The sequence below is a fragment of the Meriones unguiculatus genome, chromosome 4, assembly GCF_030254825.1.
Source record: "Meriones unguiculatus strain TT.TT164.6M chromosome 4, Bangor_MerUng_6.1, whole genome shotgun sequence".
NCBI classification, from domain to species: domain Eukaryota; kingdom Metazoa; phylum Chordata; class Mammalia; order Rodentia; family Muridae; genus Meriones; species Meriones unguiculatus.
Window position 1 is genome coordinate 127,391,793 of NC_083352.1, and position 24,752 is coordinate 127,416,544.

The 24,752-nt window shown below is 41.6% G+C and overlaps 1 pseudogene; it reads right to left on the minus strand.

The window, feature by feature from the left end:
• Positions 1–201: 201 nt before the first annotated feature.
• LOC110544274 (sperm motility kinase-like) lies at positions 202–1,010 on the minus strand (annotated as a pseudogene).
• Positions 1,011–24,752: the final 23,742 nt, after the last annotated feature.

Genomic DNA, 24,752 nt, shown 5'->3' on the forward strand with positions numbered 1-24,752 from the left:
AGCCCTCCACTGTGCTGATATTGGCGCTGCCAAATAGACTTCATTTTTAACAGCAAGTATGTTGCCATGGTACTGGTATACTTTTGCTCCCTCAGAGCTTCTTTGAGCCTTTGAATTTTGTAGCCCATTAAGAACATCTTAAAGGCAATGTTGGGCTCGGGCTCTCTCGGTATTTCCTCTAAGGGACTCAATGTTTCTTCATCATGGCACAGCCACGGGTGTGCGATAACTTCCTCGATGGAGGGCCTCTTTGTGGGGTCCACGGTCATTAAGCGGTTCAATAGGTCTTGAAGCTCTGGGGAGAGGTGAGGCGGGATCCAACAGTTTCTTAAAATTATCTGCTCCTCTAACGTGTAGTACTCTGTCTCCCTGAAAGGGAGGTGTTCGGTCACCAGGAAATAGAGCACTACTCCCAGGCTCCATATGTCTGGGGGTAGTGCGTCATATTGTTTATGACCAAACACCTCAGGAGCACAATATTGGCGTGTGCCCCAAAGACCCCTGACCTTTTCCCCAGAGACCAGTCTTTGTGCCAGGCCAAAATCGCTGAGTTTCACATGCCCCTGCCAATCAATTAGGATGTTTTCAGGCTTGATGTCTCGGTGGGCAATTTTTTGACTATGAATATATTTGATGGCCAAAGTCAATTCTCTAAATAGAATGCGTGCCTCCTTCTCCTTCAGATGCCCACTCTTTGTGACTCTTCTCTTCAGGGATCCCCGGGCTGCATGTTCCATCACCAGGTAGGTTTTATGCCTGCTCTGAATGACCTGCAGCAGCTGGATAATATGACGGTGGTGCAGAGATTTCAAAAGTTGAATCTCATTGCTGATCAGATTTTCTCTACTCGGGCTCCTTTCCAAGATTTTGATGGCCACCATGATCTCGGTCACACGGTGAAGAGCGACTTTGACTAGGCCAAAGGCCCCTTCACCTATGATGCCCATTACGTAGTAATCCTTTGCCAGGGCATGCCTTCCAAGGGAAGTGGACTTGACCTTTGTTGTCATCATCACACTTCGCTAGTCTCCATAGAAATCACCTGTAACAAAAAAGAAAGAAGGCAGGAAAAAGAAATTAGAATCACTTCTAGAGATGCTGAGAGCTATAAATTCTAAGTTGAATAGTCAGAGATATCACCAAGGAAAAGTCAGGATAGGCTTCAAGGACACAGGAACACAAGCACCAATCAAACACAAACACAGTGGATGGTAAGGAGGATCAGAGCAAAAATGGAAAAAGAAAATGGAGAGAAAAACAAGAATTCCCATTTCAAAGGACAAAATATTGACACTTGTCTAAGATATCCATCATGAAGGGAAGACACTGAGTTAAAGGCCACCGTGGAGCAGTCAGATAGGGTGACCCAAGTATGCCTGGGATGCAACATGCCCCATTTGATAAACACAGTGTGTATGCATGGGATCAGGGGCAAAAAAACACACCGCACCTATGAAAAAAAAATCAAATTTGTCATTCTCTGGAAATGGATGTATTTTGTGTAGTCCCTGAGCAGCGAGGTCAAAGAAGCCACCACCTCCCCCCACAAGAGGTGTCAGAACCTTCCTTTCTTCCCTAGGGTGCACAGCCAAGAAAAGAGCAGTCAAAATCTTTGCAGCTCCTGTCCAAATGGCAGGTCCTGCCAACAATGACATCACCTCAGAGGGAACTGCTCATGGTGACTGTGACACCTTTCCTGCCTCAGGCTACTGCTGTCAAGGTTGCTGTCCACTGTGGTGGCATCTCCTCTTCAGTCTCTGTTGGCCACTCACCATGCTCAGGCTGCATGGGAAAGGCTTCCCTGCAGAGGATTCCTTTTTGAAACGTTGTATACTTTGTAAACTTTGTAAACCCTCAAGGCACAAAGTGGCTTGCTCCTTGCCTGAGGAGATCCAGCTGCCCATTCTCTCCTCTAGAACTGTCATAATAGCATTGTAGCTTATGTAAAGGTCCAAGAGGTTATCTCTAGCCCCACCATAGGGGTCCCATTGTAGGTGATGCTAATTTTAGGTGAAAATTCTGAACAAAACCCCACCAGTCCCTGAGCATGAATCCCCACCGATGCATGAAGAGCAAAGTCCCTTCCCCAAGCCTTTGTTCCCCAAGCTAAAGACCAGAAACGCATCAATGTTCAATATAGATATTTCTGCCCTAAAAAATCTGCCTCCTAAGAAATCCTACATAAAGGCTGTGCTGCCCAGTTCTCTACTACCTCTTCCCAAGAGCAGAGTCAGCCAATCCTGGATTTGTCTCCCCTCTCTTGGATTTGTCCCTCCAATACAGATTTTCTTCCTGGTGTGACTTTCTCATTGAAAGAAAAAAGAAGAAAAGAAGCAATGAAGAGGATAGAAATAGAGCAGAGCTGAGGCTACTGAACTCCTCAGCTCAGCTGGGGATACCCTGCCTTGGGAGCTGCAATGCCTCTGTGAAGAGTTTTCCTCTCAGAGCTGTGTGGTTCCTGGCCTACCATGGCTGAGGGTGACCTTCCAGTGGGGTAAACTTCCAACTTCAGATCTTTGTGGCTCCTGGGTTTCTGAATCCCAGGATACCCTTCCATCTGAGTCAGAAAGTCAACACTGTGAGGTAACGATGTTATGTAGAATAACCTAGTCCAATAGAAACAAACCCGAGCCTTACCCTTGTTAATTCAAATGCTGATTTCCCCACCCCCAACTCTCTGGTTTCAATCTGGATATTGCATTGTGATACTCACTATAAGCATCCTGTCTCAACTCTTGTGTAAACAGGACACAAATAAAGCAACTAGATACAATGTTGTGCAATGGGAGGAGCCAGAGGACAGGAAAGAGGGGAGGAGCTAGAGAACAGGAAGGGGCGAGAAGGAGGAGGAGCTGAAGGAGAGGAGAGCAGGAGGAGAGCAGAGCTGGAGGAGAGAGTTTGGAGAAAGTGGAGCATGAACCAGACCTAAGATTTCACAAAAAGCAAGTATAATGTGGGAAATCTAAATGTTAGGAAACTGAGGGCTTGAAGGTTTAGGAGGGAGTAAATATTGCCCAGCATTGTGTTCTAGGTTAACTAAAAACCCAGTCTCTGTGTGGTGATTTGGTTATACAGCTGCTGAGGATTAACAGCAGCGTTACCAGAAGTTAAACCCATAGTAAATATTAATAACCTACTACAACAAATGGCGCCCAACTAATCTAAGTATCCACACCCTTTAAATCATACTTTATCATAATTTGGAGGGGGGAATAAGCTCCCAGTGATGCAAACCAAACTTAAAATGTAAAAACTCCCAGGTCAGTTACTGTCTCTTTAAGAGAGGCTCTTAAACCAGCCCAGGAGCAAAAGACTGCCTCCTGTGGGCAGACCTGAGACTTCTATAACAAAACTGGCTGCTGCTGAAGTTTAACTAAGGAGTAAACAAGCTTGGCTCCTTTATAATGTGGCTGGCTCAACTGGCTCAGCTCCATAGCCATGGCAGGAAAGAAAGCAACTGGAGGCAGACAAACCTCTAGACAGTTTGTCCTAAACTGCATGTAAAATAAAAAATTGCCATGGCAGGGGGTGTTTTAATATCTTTTGGCTTCATTTTGGCTGTCATATTCATGGATCTGGTTGCCATATGTTTAATGGTGTTAGGTCTTCTTCATGCCTTTTCCAAGAAAGTTCAAGGAGAAAATGGAGAAAAAGCCAAGGATTGGAGTACTAAGTTACAGACTATAGTACTCACCCAAATAATTGGGTTAACAATGGCTAAAATTCAAAGCTCTCTGGCTGCAAGGTATTTGTTAGCCCTTTCTGGTAAGGGTCCGCCAATTTATTGAAACATCAACTAAAATAACCAACTGGGCTTTGTTTGTTACAGTGTAAATTGGCACAACTGATCCCAAACTTAAAATTTTCTTTTGTGTTTTTTCATTTAATGGCTGATTTTCATTTAAAGGCTTTGAGTTAAAAATATACTGATTTGAAACTATATATATCTGAACAAGTTGGTGAAAGCACATGCCTTTCTTCCCAACACAAAGTAAAAAGAAACAGGCAGATCTCTGAGTTCTGGATCAAGCTTATTTACATAATAAAAGCTAGGATGTTAATTCCTGCTGTTTAGCCATTTGCAGAGATACTCTAAGATTCAAAATGACAAAATTTTCATAAAGGTTACCATGTAAACTTTTTTTCTTAATAATGTTATATCCTTATTAGTCTAAAGGTTGGATTCACATCATTTTTACATTTATATAAAGAGAGATAATGTCACACTGCTCTGGAAACTACCTTATCCTTTTAAATGTGAAACATTTTCACAGGGGAAAAATGTTGGTCATGCTTAATGTAAAAAAGACACAAGAGGTTTACAGGTGGAAACGTACACACCAACTTAGTTTATTCCTGAAAACTCAAAAAATTATATCCATATGTTTAAAAAACAAAACTGTCCATCTCATATTAAAAAGAGGGCAAGCCAAAGAATAGCCACTATCATTGTAAAGTCCAGGTACAAGATGCCTAGGATATACTTAACACTAAGGGTAAGAGAGTTTATATGCTAATACTAAGAGAGTTTATATATAAAGTTCAGCTATAAAGGCATAACTGTCCAGTCTGCATAAAAAAGGGGCGAGCCGAAAAATAGTCACTATCAATGTAAAGCCCAGGTACAAGATGCCTAGGGTATGCTTAAATGCTAAAGGTAATAGGGAGTTTAAATAAAGTTTGGCTATAAAGGCATAACTGCCCATTCTACATAAACAAGGGGATAGGACAAATAGCTACAACATATATAAAAATCTACGGCTAAACCTTAAAACAGGTACAAGATACCTACGGTATGCTTATATTCTAAATTAAAAAGGAGTTTTATAAAGTTTCCTTAAAACATGTGTTTTGTATTGCTCAAGGCAACCAGCCTGTCTCTCTACTGGGAGCCTTCTCTAGGGAAATAGGTAGCAGCTTGGACTAATACAACAGGCACACAAGAGCCTGAAAGATATTTTGATCTATCCAACCTTGTTTTGATTTCAACATGATAATGATTGTATGTTCAATAATATGGTAACTTCTATTGCTAATCCCTTTCCATGGGAACAACTCTAAAACTGACTGAGACAAAAAAGTGTGTCTCCAGCCAAAACCTTCGACAATACTTGGCCAATAAATCCTTGGCTATAATATCCTCAATGCATTTTGCTAACCTTTTAATTTGCATAGATAAAATTGGCTTACAGTTTAGTTTCATCCTGCACCTCTCATACATTTATAATTTTAGAACTCTATAATGCTTGTGAGAAATTATATGTTTGCAGAACAAAAGAACTAGACAACAGAGATGCTAGCGCAAACCTAACAGAATCATTCTTCAGCATGCTGAGACGTTGACACATCTGTTCCAGCATCTTGCATGTTCCAGCATTCTGCTTGTACCTGCCTCAACTTCTTCAACTGCCGTTTCACATCAAAGCCTGCTCCCAAAAGAACTTTGAAGAAAGCTACTAATTTTAACTGGTCCAGCATTTTGGACCGTTCCAAAAAGGACTTTTATTAAGCCTGAAATTTCTCAACATTCAAATGTTATTGGACCACAAATGTTATTACCTGCTTAATTAACCATTTTTATTTGGGCCCCCTATAGGATATCTACATGTCCACAATGTCAGCTAGAAGAAACTCATGAGACCGGCATCCAATTTCCTTTAAAGGGGGTTGGGTATGTTTTTTGGTTGTTTGCTATGGCTACGAAATTTTATTGTCATTGGGAGATGTTTATTATTATTCAAAGTGAAACAAGGGATATACAGGGATATTTTACAGAAATAGAAAAAGGGGTAGATTATTGAATCTACTCAACTTAAGGTTTTATTTGTTATTCACAAATAAGGTTAATTTTAACTCTGGTATAGGATTTTACATATGATGCAAAAATAAGTATTTTTAATACATTGGTATAAGCTTTAGTATAGTGATAGAAAGTCAAGGTTACTTCCAATCCTTTTAAACTATTATTAAAAAGTGGTTAGGATATTATGTATGCAAGTTAATTATTAGTTATTCAACTCATAGTCATGTCAGATACTAGTCTAATTTATCACAGGAGTATATCTCATAGGTTTGACAGATATGATTTTGTATACAAAGCGATTACATAAAGATAGGTAGTCTTCAAAAACTTCAGAGACCTACAGAATATGGCATTTAAAATGTTCTTATTATTTTAAATATTCTTTGACAATGAGACAAGTCATTTCCTGGCAGCACCCTGCCTACCTGAAAGAAGATAATGAGCATCGAAGAACCTCCATATGGAGATGGCTTCAAATGTGGCAAACAAGCCACTCGGGTAAAGAAAATACCCTCACTTCAATCAACAGACAAATTCTGCCTAAAATGGGCAAGCTTAAATGTAGGACAAGTCGACTGCCAAACTCTGCCAAGACAGGGTAAGCAAGTCCTAAATAGTTCCTGCTTCATGTATATGTCTGTCAAAATATTCTGAGCCAGATGGCTGAAGATGATGCTCCAACGTTATAGAGAGTTATGGGTGACTGTTCAGCAGCAAACTGTCTCTGTCAATTTTGATTTTTTGGAAGCTGCTAACATGCACTTCCTATTTACTCTTATAACTAATTTTATTCCTTCTCAAGTCTCTGACGGGGTTGAAGACCAAATAATTACAGTACCACATTTAAGCTTAAGTTGTTTAGAAATTAAGAAATCTTTTTTTATAGGTAATACCAATAAGGATAAAAGTTAATTTAGGTATAGAACTTTAAACTTGTCAAGATAGATAGGATAATCAGACACTTTCTCCTAAGATACCCTATCCATGTACTAAATATACATGGACTAGACATTGCATGTGTAGATCTTACCTAACAGTTTTCATAATTTCTTAATTATTATTGTATTGAAAGAAAAGGAGCCTTTTATTGGACTTAAAGGGGGAAATGTTGGTATAATGTTCTTTTAAAATGTATATGCCTTACCCTTGTTAATTCAAATGCTGATTTCCCCACCCCCAACTCTCTGGTTTCAATCTGGATATTGCATTGTGATACTCACTATAAGCATCCTGTCTCAACTCTTGTGTAAACAGGACACAAATAAAGCAACTAGATACAATGTTGTGCAATGGGAGGAGCCAGAGGACAGGAAAGAGGGGAGGAGCTAGAGAACAAAAAGGGGCGAGAAGGAGGAGGAGCTGGAGGAGAGGAGAGCAGGAGGAGAGCAGAGCTGGAGGAGAGATCTTGGAGGAAGTGGAGCATGAACCAGAACTAAGATTTCATAAAAAGCAAGTATAATGTGGGAAATCTAAATGTTAGGAAACTGAGGGCTTGGAGGTTTAGGAGGGAGTAAATATTGCCCAGCATTGTGTACTAGGTTAACTAAAAACCCAGTCTCTGTGTGGTGATTTGGTTATACAGCTGCTGAGGATTAACAGCAGTGTTACAAGAAGATAAAACAATAGTAAATACTAATCACCGCCTATAACAACGCAGGATTGACTGGCTTCAAATTGGGACTGAAAAAAAGGGGGATTGGAAGATAACAGACACGATGAAAAAAAAGTACCAAAATGGAGCAGGCTTACATGATCAAAGTGCATGTGTGCAAAAGTGAGTGAAAAGGTGTTGTACAATTAATACATGCTAAGCTCATATTTAAAAGCAGAAATATGTCACAATATCAAAGGGACAAAGTCAAATGAGAAGTTAGAAAAGAAAAAAAATGGATGTTTGACAAGCCGTGGTGGCACATGCCTTTAATCTCAGCACTCTGGACACAGAGGCAGGTGACTCTCTGAGATTGTAGCCAGCCTGGCCTACAGGGCAAGTAGCAGAATGGCCAGGGTTACACAGAAAATACCCAGTCTCAAAATAAGCAAGAAAAGCAAAAGAAAGAATGAAACAAACAAGAAAAAGCTAGAAAAAAAGAAGGAAGGAAGAAAGATGACTATTAAGCCATGAAGGAAAATGAGACAAACAAGAAGGCAAAGTGGAAAACAAAGCCCAAAATAATAAAAGTGGATTAACAGAAAACCAATCCTCTGAGGTTGTGAAATAAACAGCAGGACAGAACTCACTGTGTCGAAGTGTATCTGATGGTCAATGTCGAAATCCAGGGTATCACCAACATTTAAATCCAATCCAACCACCAACCGCCTAGTCCAACCAACAAAGTCCAAAAAACCATCAACCAAGTCCAACCAACCGCCAACCACCAAGTCCAACCAACCACCATACACCTCTCTGGACACAAGGACACAAACCAGCACTACGCAGCGCATTACATGGACAGCTGTCTGTCATTCCTCACAATGGCTCCCTGTGACATCAGAGCATTAGTGGACCACTCAGCGCTTGCACAACACACAGTGGCTTTTCTCAGTCTTTGGTCCCATGGGTCTCTCTCTGTTACTTTTCCTTTCACTGAGACCAACGCCCTGACAAGAAGCACTTTAAGGGAGGAAGAGCTTTATTTAGGTTTCTGCTCTGAGGGGCTTGCTGGGAGTGTTGGGGTTTCTCCTCGTGAAACTTGAAAGAAACGCCTACATTGTTTCATTCAAGTGTGGAGGACAGCCAGAAAAGCAGCTGCCAACAAGAGGGACTGAAGAGAACGGGAGAATGTCATGCCCGTGCAATAAAGCCTAGCAAACAAGCCTTGTGGAGGAACTAGGTGAAGAGACTTCGGAGAATGCGAGAAATTCCAGGGTGTGCAGGAAGATAGGAAGACGTCTCAGAGCTGTGGCTGGTACTCAAAGAAATAGATGGGGAACTTTTCCTTTTCTGAGAAGAGGGTCTTCCAAAGACTAATATTCCAGTCAAGGACCATGAATGGAGAGGATGTAGAACCCCTGCTCAGAAGTAGCCCATAGTTAGCTCAGTGTCCAAGTAGGTTCCATAGTAAGGCGAGCAGGGGCTGTCTATGACATGAACTCAGTGGCTGGCTCTATGATCACCTCTGTCAGGCCACAGAGGAAGAAAATGGTCTGATAGGATAGGGTCAGAGAGAAGGGGAGGAGGACATCCCCTATCAGTGGATTAAGGGAGGGACATATGGAGAGAAGAGGGAGGGAAGGTGGAAATGGGAATAGATGAGGGAGGGGGCTAGAGCTGGGATACAAAGACAATAAAGTGTAATAAATAATAAATAAATAATATAAAAAGCAAAAAAGAAGAGAGCTCAAATCAACAGAATCATAAATGAGCAAAGAAATTTTACAACAGTCACCAAAAATTCAGAATTTTGAAGAAATTACTTTAAAAGCATGTACTCCATTAATCTTGAAATCCTAAAAGAAATGGATGCATTTCTAGATTCCACCAAATGACCACAATTATACCAAGAAGTAAACAACCTAACCAGACCCATAACGTGAGATAGAAAAAGGCCTTGTGGCATAAAAAAAGAGGGAGAGAGAGAGTGTAGGGCCAGATATAAACAGTCGAATATTTGGAGACTTTATCAGGCTATCGATAGCCAATTTCTCTTAAACTATTCAAAATAAGCCGGGTGTGGTGGTGCACATCTTTAATCCCACCACTCCAGAAGGCAGAGGCAGGTGGCTCGTTGTGAGTTCGAGGCCAGCTTGGTTGTCAAAGTGAGTCCTGGAAATCAAAGGCTACACAGAGAAACTTGTAGCAGATGAGAGCCTAGCATAGCTGTCTTCTGAGAGACTCCACCCAGCAAAGAATCAAAACAGATGCTGAGACTTGCAACCAAAAATTGAGAGGAGCTCAACCTGCCAAATAGGGGCTACTTGGCCCCCGCTGAAGACTAAAGATAGCCAGGCTCCAGGAAGTAGTTTAGCAGTGTCACAATCTCATTTCCCCTGCTGTGATAAAAATATCCCTGCAAAGAAGTGACTTAGGGAAGAAAGGGTAGATTGGGCTTACAATTCCAGGTTATATAGTCCATTATTGTGGGAAGAAAGGACCCCATCCACAGCTAACAGTAGATAGAATAACCACGGGACCCTTGCTAGCTTAGTACTCAGCTGCTTTCTCTACTCTTACATACTTCAGGCTCCAACCTGACAGAATGGTGCCACTTGCAGTGGGCTGGCTCTTCCTACATCAGTCATCAGTCAAAAGAAATCTCCATATGCTAACTTGACCTGGTTAATTCTGCATTAAGACTCTCTTCCAAGTGGTTCTAGAGTGAGTCAAGGTAACAATTAAAACAAGCAAACATCTATCAGAGAGTCAAGTTAGCCCAGCCTCCAGTGTCTAACATTATATAAGAGAAATGCAATTAGAGAATGCTATTATTCGGCTGGAGAGATGGCTCAGTGCTTAAGGGCAAACACTGCTCTTCCAGAGGACCTGGGTTCAATTCCCAGCACCCACATTGGATGGCTCATAACCACCTGAAAGGACATTTCCAGGGGATCTAACATTCTGGTCTTCAGCACCTACACGTACATACACACAGCACCCCTGCATACCTAATTAAAATTAATAAGAAATACTTTTAAAATGCTATTAGGGTTTAGGTATAAAATTTTCCCTCTTCTGCCTCGGCCTGAGGCTCATCTGTTTGTATTAGTCTCCAGCTGGCAGGACTTTGTAGAAGAGCCTGTGGAACCTTCACAAGGAGAGAGTTCCTTGGAGAAAGTGGATTTGGGAGGCCTATCCCAGTGGTAATGGAGTGTCTCTGCCTTCTTATCCACCACGATGTGAACAGGTTGTGCCACAGGGTCCTGTAGCCAGAGACAGAAGCCAGTCTTGCCGCCTTCATCTCCATGCTTCCCCAGGAAAACAGTGAGACAAAGTAAACCCTCCTCCTTCAAGTGGCTTCCTGTCGGGTTCACATCTCATGGCAAAAGGAATAGTGTTAATAAGTAATACACACTCTAAGGGCATTCCTCCCTCTAATAATGTTTCTCCCGGCCTGCAGGAACCAAGCCCTGAATTCTAAAGTCAACGAAGGAAAAATTGAGAGATACATATATTATGAAGGCATCATTGGGGGGCACGCACGAATGGATACGAAGAGGAAAGAGCCCAAGCCATGGACAGAGATATCATGAAAGCAGGAAAACCTCCTCCCATTTAGGGGACTATGGAAAGCCCATGCAGAGGTGAGGGGAGCCACTAGAGGGCACCCGTATCCATCCAAAAGCCCAAAAAGCAGCTGAGCTTCATCTTCATACTGCTTTGTTCTTTCAGGTAGTTTCCATGCAGCAAGGAGCCCTTGCACTGAGACAGCAAGAGGGTGTCCACAATGGCAGCTCAGCTCTGCACAACCTTTGACTTCAGGAGAGGCAGTCCTCAGGGGAGCCTGATGCTCTGCTCCTGGAAGTCCACCCTCCCATTACTGAAGGTGAACAGGATGGTAGTGGTGAAGGTTTCCTTGGCTGCATTAGTAAGAATCAGCCATTGGGGTCTAAGGCCCTGTTAAAAGACAGTTTTCAGGGAAGAGAACCTAGATCATTATCTCTTACAGATGTAAGAAAATGACCACATTGTAAGATTTTACTTCACTTGTTAAAACCTCAAGGGAGTCTCCCAGATGCTATAAGCAGTTGAAGGAATCAAATTATAAAAACCAGCTCTGTTTTTTCACAAAGGAAAGAAAAAGGTACTTCAAGACAAGACAGAATTAACACAGTTAAGGTTATTTAAACGTAAGGGACAGGCTTACAGGGTTGGGGATTTCAGCTTTTTATCCTGAGCAAGTGAAATGCTTCTCAGCTTCCTTTGTAAAATGGGATTACAAACTGATTTCCCTTCCAGGTTGCTGAGAAGATGGAATGAGCCAATAGCTGCTTAGAATGAGGCTCACGATGTGTGAGCAAGCTTTTACCTCCCATTATGGGCTCTGTAATATTCTCCCCAGGATCCTGCATGCCTGGGGCTGGCTCCTTGTTTTGGGTTGCCTTATTCCATCCTCTGCACATTCCATGATGAGAGAGACTCTCAGAAGCCGACCAAACTCACAAAGGCAGTGGCACTTCAAGGATGCTCTGAGAACCATCACACATTGGAGTCCTAAAGAAGGTTATTGAATCCAGTGATGCCACAGGCAAGGTTTGGAACTGCAAGTGCAACCTGAGGTTATGGGAAGCCTGGCATGTGTAGCCACACTGCAGAGTAAGAATGAGGGATGGGTCAGAGGGGTAGTGAGAGGGAAACCAAATATTACCAGAACCTTGTAGGACAAGGAAAGGAATGCCTGATTCTGTTGGATGTCTGTGTGACCCAGAAAGGTTTCCCACCCTGACAGGGTCTCCTTTGCCCATCTCCCCCAGAGAGCTAGAAAACACACCTCCTGAATGCAGCCTCGTCCACTCTTCAGGGCACTGCATGACTGCCAAGCTTCCAGACCAGAGCTGCTGGGGAAAGGACTGGCAGGTGGCATGGCTATGGTGAGTCATGGCTGGGAGGGATGGAGCAGGGTTGCTCCCAGCCTGTGGCACATGAATGTCAGAAGATCCAACAGCAGCATAGTGTCCACCTTGCTCACATGGCCTGGCAGACAGGGCCAGCCTGGCAGGACTCTAACAAGAGGAAAGGAAAAGGCGTGTCTCACCTGCTGGGTCAGACCTAAGTGATGGCCTTAAGCAGGTGGCCAGAGGCTACCTTCCTCTGCAACAATGTTCCCATGCCTTGTGGGTGGCCTCACTGTCACCTGATTACAGCCACCATGTCCTGGCACCCCTGCTCTGACACTGGCATAGAGGTAAAGCCTTCTGCGAGCAGTTAGAGTCTTTAGTGAACCAGATTCATGCCATCCACTGACAGGGCAGATAGAGCATTGTCTTTGTAGAGACTTAGTTTGAAAAGAATGACAATTTAAACAGGTGTGTTAAAAGGTGGATTTATGGCTTATGTGACACAACTGTCCTAAAGGGGGTTAAAAATAAAAGCAGGGAAAGAAAATCAATAAAATGAAATAAAAGTCACAGAAAGAAACGCACACACTTAAAGGACCCCTGATTTTTGACAAAAATGCCCAAACCATACATTGGAGAAAAGAGAGCATCTTCAACAAATGGTGCTGATCGAACTGGATAGCTACATGTAGAAAAATGCAAATAGATCTAAACTATCACCTTGCACAAAACTAAAGTCCTAGTGGATCAAAGACCTCAATATAAAACCAGACACACTAAACCTGTTAGAAGAAAAAATGTGAAAAAGCCTTGAACTCATTGGTTCAAGAGAAAACTTCCTGAACAGAACACCAACAGCAGAGGCTCTAAGATCAACAGTCAATTAATGGGAGCACATGAAACTGAAAAGCTTCTGTAAAGCAAAGGACACTGTCATCAGAACAATAGAGGAGCCTACACTTTGGAAAGGATCTTCAACAACACTATAAATGACAGAGGGCTACTAATATCCAGAATATGTAAAGAACTCAAGAAGTTAAACACCAACAAAACAAGTAATCCAATTAAAAAATGGGCTACAGGGATAAACAGAGAATTCTTAACAGAGGAATATCAAATTCTGGAGAAACACGGAAAGATTTATATTTCCCTTACCATCAGGGAAATATAAATCAAAACTACCCTGAGATTTCAATTTAAACCCATCAGAATGGCTAAGATCAAATACTCAAGTGACAACACCTCCTGGAGAGGATGTGGAGAAAGGGGAACCCTCCTCCACTGCTGGTGGGAAAGTAAACTTGTATAACCACTTTGGCAATCAATCTGACACTTCCTCAGACAATTAGGAATAGTGCTACCTCCATCCAGCTATAGCACTCTTAGGCATATATCCCAAAGATGCTCAAGTATACAACAAGGACATTTGCTCAACCATGTTTGTAGCAACTTTATTCATAATAGCCAGAATCTGGAAACAACTCAGATGTCCCTCAATTGAGGAACGGATACAGAAATTGTGGTACATTTACACAATGGAATACTACTCAGCAATTAAAAACAAGGAAATCAAGAAATTTGTAGGCAAATGGTGGGAACTAGAAAAGATCATTCTGAGTGATGTATCCCAGAAACAGAAAGACACACATGGTATAGACATATAATATAGGATAAACATACTAAAATCTGTACACGTAAAGAAGCTAAGCAAAAAGAGAACTCTGGGAAAGATGCTCAATCCTCATTCAGAAAGGCAAGTTAAAGTAGCTTCCACCTTGTGACCAAGACTGTGGTAGCCATCAAAATCTTGCGAATGGGGCATGGGAACTGACTCCCTGATCAGGTCTGAGATTGAGTTTCTGAAATCATTGTACCATCCTCACATAGTACAGCTGTTTCAGGTCCTCTAGACCAGGAAAAAACTTCCCTGCTGATGGAATGCACAACCCAGGAACCCCCGCTGAAATGTGTCACCAAGTGTGGGCATCGGCAGGAAGAGGAAGAGGCATGTACTCTACTTATGGAACTGACTTTGAATGTCAAATATATCCCAAGCCACAAATTACCCACCAACAAATCAATCGTCAGAATATACTAGTGGACAAGGGCCACATCAAACCAAATGATTTTGGTTTGGAGAAGAAACTTCCCTCTGAGGAAATGGTCTAGGTTTTCTGTGCCATGACAAAAAGGAAAAAAAAAGTGCTCTGAAGTTGTTTTGTCACACTCAATAGGAATTGCTTCCCATTAACATCTGGAGCCTTGAAGTGGTTCTCAAAGTGTATCTCAGAACAGTTGCATCCTCTTTCAGCTCTTTCCAGAGCTGGAAAAAAAACCCACTAAACTGTTTAATGACAGTGCATCTACAAAGGAGAGTTTCAGTTTGAAAACCATGGCACAGTGATGAAGACACATTGATTTCCTCTGAATTCCAGAGAGAACCATCTCAAAACAAGCCTATGAAAAATATGTATATGCCAGAGCAACATACTTGATTTTCAAAAGAAGTTTACCTGGGGTGCCAATTTTTCCACAGTGGAGGGCAGAGTGGTGCAATGGACCCTGAAAAAGCTCCCATGATTCTTCACCTTTAAGAAGGGGAAGCAGTGGTTCCATTCTTCCTGCTTGCACGTGAGATGCCTGGAGATGAGAGGAAAGGCTTTTGGAGGAGGCACAGTGTGCTTCCCACCCTTGTTTCCCTGAGAAGGACACTCCTGGAAGAAATACTCCCCCAGCACAGACATATGCCTCAGCTCTGGAGCAGGAGCAGGAATTCCAGAAATACACAGGGTTTCATTAAGTTCATCCAGAAATATCCAGAGCTTCATTAAGTTCACATGTTCATTAACTTCCTCTGTGTTCATATCCTCAAAAATCTCAAGCTATAAAGACATGCAAGATGTGTGACCAACGAGAGCTCCCAGTCCATAGACACTGGTACAAGCACATCTTTCCAGGAGTCCACATCCAAGAACCCCTTTTCCAGAGAGGAGGCCAAGGAATAGGGCACAGGAACTGGGTTTTTATAAGAGTGGAGCTCAACCTCGAGGGACATGGGGTCTCAGGAGCACCTCCGAGAGCAGTGCCAGGGTGTGACCAGAGTCCCACAAACACAAGGCCTGAAAAGAGTATTTCCTAAGCCTCGCACAACTTGTGTTGTTGCCTCCCAGTGACAAAGAGACGAGGCCAGGGCAAGACTGAGGGCTGGCAGCCAATGAGGAGAAAGAGGCTAAAACGAGTAGCAAGGGTAAAACAATGATACACTTCTCTAGGTCCTTCCTCTTCCTGTATCATATTCTTAGCATGCACACTGAGGGGATTGGTAACCCAGTATCTATCATCCCAGAAATAAAACCTCATCTTGTCCTCTCTACTAAGAGGAATTCCCCTAAACTTGAACTAGATGTAGACAGTAGAGAATAGTTACCTGAGGTTGGGCAAGGATGCTGGAGAAAGGAGGGTGAAAGGGAAAATGAAGCAGTCAGAAGGAAGAAGGCTGAGGGTCCACACCAGCCCAGAGTCAGCATAGCCAAGCAAAAATCCCGAATATTTCTGTTAAGATGCCCCTTTTCTTGTGTCAGTTTCCAGTGCTTCTTGAGACACTGTGTTCCCTGGAGGCTGATACCAGAGAGCAGATTACTGAGGATCCAGACAGACAGAAGAGCCAGGTACAGATTTTGGATGACTGTGTACCAGCAGGAAAGTAAGTCTATATCACAGGCTGAAACTAGGGACAAAATGTTGTGTGAGCAGATGAAGGGCAGGAGCTTTCAGCACACTTCTGAGACCATCTTGGCCTGAGGACTGAGAGAAGATTCTAGGAAGTAGTTCTGGGTAAACCTTCCTTCTGCCTCTTTTCTAGGAAGCTCAGTGCTGAGCAGAGGTGCCAGAAGAGTCCTGCCGTACTACCTTGCTCTGTACAGGACTCAGAAATCCCAGTAAAGGAGATCCAGGGAGTACTGGCTATGATAATCATGAAAATGAAAAGCACTACCAGGCTTCAGAGAGCCTTTCATGCACACTGATGGCACTCTCGCTACTTTTCCATGGTTATACTGTGAGCTTAGGGGAGAGTGGCACTAGCAGCCGAGGTCCTCAGAGGTCCTTATCTGTTTGGTGTATCCAGGTGTTAAGTTGGGGGTCTGGATTATAGCCAGCAAGAAGACTGAGAAGTAGTGAGGGTCCATGTGGAATCCAGAAGGGAATACAGAGCAGACAAGGACAGTCCAGTCCCACAGCTCTCGTGCACACCTCCACAACATCCTGGCTACTGCCCAGACACACTGAGAGTTATTCTGAAATGATCACAAATCACACTAGCTCTTGTCTTCGATTGCGTATGTTGCTTTCAAACTTGAGAGCTGCTGACTGTTCTTTGTGAAGTTCCCATTCAAGGTCTGAAGTTTTTGCACACTTGAGTCCAGAGAATGAACAGGTGACAAGAATTTCAGGAAGCAAGAAAACATGTATGGGAAAATCAATGCAGTGCCCTGATTTGTCCACATTGGCATTGCTCTGGGCAATCCCTAGTGGCTTGCTACCTTACCGTCAAATAGAAAGACCCAAAGACCCTCAAAAGTGAGTAATGAGGAACCGCATACCTCTGGTGTCTCACCTCACTCTCTAGTACAAACTATTTGATACATATTTATAAGTTTCCCCACAAAGCTGCTACCTGGCATTCCATGCTTTCCTTCCTCTGCTGCCACTGCTGCCACCACCCCCACCAGCACTGCCACAGGTGCTACTGCTGCTTCATTGTTCTCTCCACTGCAGTTTGGAAAAGGCCAGGCCCTTCTTACTCCAATACCTGAACCTTCCAAAGCCCATGGTGTGGAAATTTCAGCTAAGTGCCAGGAACATCACTCAGCATGGACCAGGGCCTGAGGCCAGCCTCACCTGCAAAGACCCTCACCTTTTGAGCACAGATACCCTGGGTGACCGAGAGGCACACAGGTGATTATTCTTGGCTCAGGCCATTGAGATGGCGTGGTCAGTGCCAGAGTGATGCACAACTGGATTCTTTGTAATTCTTACACAAACCTTGTTTATTTAGGTCTACTTGATAGAAGAGGCTGATTGACAAAGAAACAGGGCAGGACCCAGATTCACAAGTGGATTTACTGAGAACAAAAAAAAAAAAAAAAAAGAATGTACTCTGATCACAGAAACACTCATCACCTTAGCATGGCCACTTGTTGTGGTCTGAGGAAGCTTGGAAACCTTCCTCACTTGGAACAATTTTTCTGTATTTTGGAAAGACCAGGAACACCCACACCCACATGATCATTGTTTTGCTTACAGCCTATGGGCAGTACAGTGGCCCTGTCCTCCCCTCTCCATGCTTCCCTAACATATCACCGCTGTGATGGAAGCTGCATGTTTCTTCACAAAGTGGGGAGTGGCTGTCATACCATCCAGCTATTTTTCACCAGTGGGAAGATGTCCACAGGAATTGCATTCATCCTTGAAAAGATATCTGCACTTTTCACAACATTACTAACAAGAGTCAAGATGTGAGCTCAACTTACATGGTAAATATAGAAAGAGAGTGTGTAATTCACCTGCATAAAGAATGGCATTCTGTCATTTGCAGCAACACAAATGGAGGACTTTATGTTAAGTGATGTGAGTCATCACAGAAGGACAGAAATAACAGGCTTGCCCTTGTATAGGGAAGCTAAAAGTTTGGCTCAATTACTGTCACCGAATGTTTCAGGGTCCGAGGTGGGTGTATGACAAGATGTATCTACTTTTTGTAAATGGCTTCTTCTCCCTGGTGAATGTGCTCCTTAACCCAAGCAGAAAATGGTACAGACAGGCTTTCACTCTCCCTTTCCTCCACCCATGACCCACAGCACCTGAGTTGAACATCACTGTGTTGTACTCTGTAGTCTTCCAGACTTTAATCTTCTCTCTCTCTTCTTTTTTTTTTTTTTTTTTTTTTTTTTTTGCCTGACAGATAGAATGACAGCTCTCAGCCAAATCAGGGGGTAACAGGATCATCCTGTTTCCTGGAATATGCAATTTGATGGAGCTTATCCTTAATACCTGCTTCTGTATGACTCTGGCAAGTTGACATATCTCAGTAGAGGACCCAATGTGACAATACACCAGTAATCTCTGTGTGGTTTGTTCCTTTCAAAATGGTTTACCAAAGTAAACATCTCACATATGCTGTGACAATACATTGCCTGAAATATTCCATGTCTTGTGATGCTGGAGGAAGAGTTCCTTGTATCCCCAGCAGTCCTTGCTTAAGATGCCCCTTCTACATTCTCCTGTAACAAATCTCAACCCTGTTATTAACAGGCTTTTGAGTCTCATGCATCCTTCTACCACAAACACCAGTCTTGATTCCATTTAGGAAAATCCCCCAGGATATGAGCTAGCTAATGTCTCCTCACTTCATAAGTTTGGTCTTCTTCTATTTCTGTTTTGCCTTAGTCTTCTGCAAAGGTCAAGGAAGCATGAAACTGTGAGTCCTTCTGAAGGAACAAGTCAGCGGACCATCAGTTTAATTTTATGGTGAATGAATTTAGCACCATGCTTATCTATGAAGGTACCAATAATGAGTCAATTAGTGCCTTTATTTAAGGCAGTTCTATACACTTGCCAGATTGACTTGTCTCATTTGCTATTTTCTTGGCATCCAAATTATATATGAAAATTTGTGTTATTCCTTGTAAATAAATTGAGTGGTTCAGAAAAAGGCCAATGGCATTTACCTAAGGGACAAAATTGTTACTCTACTTAAATTTTATGTCATTTTTATTCTTTATGTGTTCATGTGTGTTTCTAGCAGGGTGTATGAAAGCCACAGTTGGCATACAGAAGTCAGAGGACAATTTGTAGGAGTCACTTCTTTTTTTTTCCATCAAGTGGGTTTGCGAGGTTGAACTCAGATCACCAGGCTTGGTGGAAGGTGACTTTACCTACTCAGTCTTTGAGCAGGACATTTTACTAAATGTAAATAAAAAATCTTTTCTTATTGTTCTGATACTTTAGCATTCAGATCAGAAAACACAGATTAACAAGCTTTTAGGTTCTCTAACTGAACTTCTGGTATTTTTTTTTTTGTATTTCATTACTGTTTTTTTAAATTTTTATTTCATTTTTATTAATTACAGTTTATTCACTTTGTATCCCAGCTGTAGCCCCTTCTCTTAACCCCTCCCAATCCCACCCTTCCACAATTTTCTTCTCCTATGCCCCTCCCTAGTCCAATGATAGGGGAGGTCCTCCCCTTCCATCTGACCCTAGTCTATCAGGTCTCATCAGGTCTGGCTGCATTGTCTTCTTCTGTGGAGTGATAAGGCTGCTTTCCTCTCAGGGGTAGGTGATTAAAGAACCAGCCACTGAGTTCATGTCAGAGATAGTCCCTGTTCCCATTACTGGGTAACCCTCTTGGACACTGAGCTGCCATGGGCTACATCTGTGCAGGGGTTCTAGATTATCTTCATGAATGGTCCTTGGTTGGAGTATCAGTCTCACAAAAGACCCCTGTGCCCAGATTCTTTGGTTCTGTTGTTCTCCTTGTGGACCTCCTGTCTTCTCCAGGACTTTCTATCTCCACCTTCCTTCATAAGATTCCCTGAACTCTGCCCAAAGTTTGGCTAAGAGTCTCAGCATATGTTCTTATACCCTGCTGGAAAGAGTCTTTCAGAGGCCCTCTGTGGTAGGCTCCTGTCCCGTTCATTGTTTTCTTTCCATCCAGTTTCCTGTTCTGAATAATGATTGAGCATCTTACCCTGGGTCCACCTTCTTGATTAGCTTCTTTGAGTGTACAGATTTTAGTATAATTATCCTATATTATATGTCTAATATCCACTTATAAGTGAGTATGTACTTTGTGTGTCTTTCTGTTTCTGGGATGCGTCACTTAGGATGACCTTTTCCAGATATCACTATTAGACTGCAAATTTCATGATTTCCTTGTTTTTAATTGCTGAGTAGTATTCCATTGTGTAAATGTACCACTATTTCTGTATCCATTCCTCAACTGAGAGACATCTGGATCATTTCCAGCTTCTGGCTATTACAAATAAAGCTGCTATAAACATAGTTGAGCGAATGTCCTCTTTATATATTTGAGCATCTTTTGAATCTATTCCTGGGAATGGTATAGCTGGATCTTGAGTTAGCACTATTCTTAGTTGTATGAGAAAGCACCCGATTGATTTCCAAAGTGGTTGTACAAGTTTAGATTCCCACCAGCAATGAAGTAAGATTCCCCTTTCTCCACATCCTCTCCAGCATGTGTTGTCACTTGAATTTTTGATCTTAGCCATTCTGATGGGTGTAAGGTGAAATCTCATGGTCGTTTCAATTTGTGTTTTCCTGATGGCTAAGGATGTTGAACATTTCGTTAAGTGTTTCTCTGCCATTCGATGTTCCTCTATTGAGAATTCTCTGTTAAGCTCTGTGCCCCATTTTTACATTTTATTACTTGATTTGTTGGTGTTGAATGTCTTAAATTCTTTATATATTCCGGATATTTGCCCTCTGTCAGATATAGGGTTGGTGAAGATCCTTTCCCAGTCTGTAGGCAGTCGTTTTGTTCTGATGACAGTGTCCTTTGCTTTACAGAAGCTTTTCAGTTTCATGAGGCCCCATTTATTTGTTTATTTATTTATTTGTTTGTTTGATTTTTATGATTTCCTAGTTTTTAATTGCTGAGTAGTATTCCATTGTGTAAATGTACAATTTTTTTTATCCATTCCTCCATTGAAGGACATCTGGGTAGTTTCCAGGTTCTGGCTATTACGAATAAAGCTGCTACGGAAAAATGGTTAAACAAATGTCCTTATTGTCTACTTGAGCCTCTTTTGGATATATGCTTACGAGTGGTATAGCTGGATCTTGAGGAAACACTATTCCTAATTGTCTGAGAAAGCACCAGATTGATTTCCAAAGTGGTCATACAAGTTTAGAGTCCCACCAGCAATGGAGAAGGGTTCCCCTTTCTTCACATCCTCTCCAGCATGTGTTGTCACTTGAGATTTTGATCTAGCCATTCTGATGGTTTTAAGGTGAAATCTCAGGGTCATTTTTATTTGCATCTCTCTGATGACTAAGGACCTTGAGCATTTCTTTAAGTGTTTCTCTGCCATTTGTTATTTCTCTACAGAGAATTTGCTGTTTAGCTCTACCCCATTTTTTAATTGTATTACTTGATTTGTTGCTTTTAACTTCTTGAGTTCTTTGTATGTACAGGATATTAGACCTTTGTCAGATATAGGCTTGGTGAAGATCCTTTCCCAGTCTGAAGGCTGTTGTTTTGTTCTGACAATATCCTTTGCTTTACAGAAGCTTTTCATTTTCATGAGGTCCCATTCATTCATTGTTGATCTTATAGCCTGTGCTGTTGGTGTTCTGTTCAGGAAGTTGTCTCATGTGCCAATGAGTTCAAGGATCTTCCACACTTTTTCTTCTAACAGATTTAGTATGTCTGGTTTTATATTGAGGTCTTTGATCCACTTGGACTTTAGTTTTGTACAGGGTGATAAATACGGAACTCTTTGCATTTTTTGGCATGTGAACCATACAATGGAAAAAAAGACAGCATCTTCAACAAGTGGTACTGGTCTAACTCGATGTCTGTGTGCAGAAAAATGCAAGTGAAGTATTATGTTTACTAAACCATAGTTAATTTTGGAGCTTGGTATAAAAAGACGGAGTATGTTGATATTTTCTTTTTTCATATTCTAATCAATGAAAATATTTATTCATTTATATTTGGTGTTTATTTTTTTAACATTTTATTTTTAATTCTTTATTAATTACACTTTATCCACCTTGTATCCCTCCTGTGGTTCCCTCCCTCCTCCTGTCCCAATCCCTCCCTTCCTCCATCCTCTGCATGCATGCCCCTCCCCAAGTCCACTGATAAGGGAAGTCTTCTTTTCCTTCCTTCTGATCCTAGTCAATTAGGTTTCATCAGGAGTGGCTGCATTGTCTTCTTCTGTGGCCTGGTAATGCTGCTTCCCCCTCAGGGGGAGGTAATTAAAGAGCAGGTCAATCAGTTCATGTCAGAGGCAGTCCCTGTTCTTATTACAATGGAACCCACTTGGATACTGAACTGCCATGGGCTACCTATGTGCAGGGGTCTTAGGTTATCTCCATGCATAGTCCTTGGTTGGAGTATCAGTCTCAGGAAAGACCCCTGTGCTCAGATTTTTTAGTTCTGTTGCTCTCCTTGTGGAGTTCCTGTCTTCTCCAGATCTTACTGTTTCCCACTTCCTTCCTAAGATTCCCTGCACTCTGCCCGAAGGTTGCCCATAAGTCTCAGCATCTGCATTGATAGTCTGCAGGGCAGAGCCTTTCAGAGGTCCTCTGTGTCAGGCTCCTGACTTGTTCCCTCTTTTCTCCTTCTTCTGATGTTCATCCTCTTTACCTTTCTGGATGGAATTGAGCATTTTAGCCAGAGTCCTCCCTCTTGATTAGTTTCTTTAGGGTGTACAGATTTCAGTAGGTTTATCCTATATTATATGTCTCTATGAGAGAGTATACACCATGTGCATCTTTCTGCTTCTGGAATAGCTCACTCAGGATGATCTCTTCCAGATCCCACCATTTACCTACAAATTTCATGATTTCCTTGTTTTTTTATTGCTGAATAATATTCCATTGTATAGATTTACCACAATTTCTGTATCTATTCCTCCACAGAGTGGCATCTGGGCTGTTTGCATCTTCTTGCTATTACAAAGAAGGCTGCTACAAACATGGTTGAGCAAATGTCCTTATTGTGTACTTGAGCCTCTTTTAGGTATATGCCTAGGAGTGGTATAGCTGGATATTGAGGAAGCGCTATTCCTAGTTGTCTGAGAAAGCCCCAGATTGCTTTCCAGAGTGGTTGTACACATTTACATTCCCACCAGCAGTGGAGGAGGGTTCCCTTTCCTCCACAACCTCTCCAGCATGTGTTGTCACTTGAGTTTTTGATCTTAGCCATTCTCATGGCTGTAAGGTGAAATCTTAGGGTTGTTTTGATTTGCATTTTCCTTATGACTAAGGACGTTGAACATTTCCCCACTTTTTCTTCCAAGTGGTTTAGTGTGTCTGGTTTTATATTGAGGTCTCTAGTCCACTTGGACTTCAGTTTTGTGCAGGGTGGTACATATGAATCTATTTTCATTTTCTACATGTAGACATCCAGTTAGACCAGAATCATTTGTTGAAGATGCTATCTTATTTCCATTGTATGGTTTTGGTACCTTTGTCAAAAATCAGGTGTCCTTAAGTGTGTGGGTTTATTTCTGGGTCTTCTATTTTATTCCCTTTATCCACCATTCTGTTTCTATTCCAGTACCATGCATTTTTGTTACTGTAGCTCTATAGTACAGCTTGAGATCAAGGATGGAGATACCTCTAGAAGATATTTTATTGTAGAGAATTGTTTTAGCGATCCTGGGTTTCTTGTTATTCCATATGAAGTTGAGAATTTTTCTTTCAAAGTCTGTAAAGAATTGTGTTGGTAACTTGACAGGAATTGTGTTGAATCTGTAGATTTCTTCTGGTAAGATAGCCATTTTCACTATATTAATCCTGCCAAGCCATGAGCATGGGATATCTTTCCATCTTCTGCTATCTTCATATCTTCTTCTATTTTTTTCAGAGATTGCAAGTATATATATATGTATGTCTTTAACTTGCTTGTTTAGGGTCATACCAACATACTTTATGGCTTTTGTGGCTATTGTGAAGGGTGTTGTTTCCCTAATATTTTTCTCAGCCCATGTGTCTTTTGTATACAGGAGGGCTACTGTTTTGGTTTTTTTTTTGTTTTGTTTTGTTTTGTTTTGTTTTGTTTTGTTTTTTTAGTTGATTTTGCATCCAGACACTTGGTTAAAGGTGTTTATCAGCTATAGGAGTTCTCTAGTAGAATTTTTGGGGTCACTCATGTATATTTTCATATCATCTGCAAATAGTGATACTTTGACTTCTTCCTGAATCCCCTTGATCTCCTTTAATTGTCTTATTAGCAAAGATTTCAAGTGATATGTTGAAGAGTATGGAAAAAGTGGGCAGCCTTGCCTTGTCCCTGATTTTAGTGGGACTGATTTAAGTTTCTCTCCATTTAGTTTGATGTTGGCTATAGGCTTGCTGTATATTGCCTTTACTATGTTTAGGTAAGTGTCTTGTATCCCTGATCTCTCCTGAACTACAAACATAAATGAATGTTGAATTTTATTTAAATGTTTTTTTTAGCATATTAAGATATTATCATGGGTTTTTTTTCTTTCAGTTTATTTATATAGTGGATTACATTGATGGATTTCCATATATTTTTTATTAGTTACATTTTTTTATTTTTAATATTAATCACAGGTTATTTACTTTGTTTCCATATATTGAACCACCCTTGCATGGCTAGGAAGAAGCCTACTTGGTCATGGTGGATGATATCTTTGAGGTGTTCTTGGATTCTGTTTGCAAGTATTTTATTGAG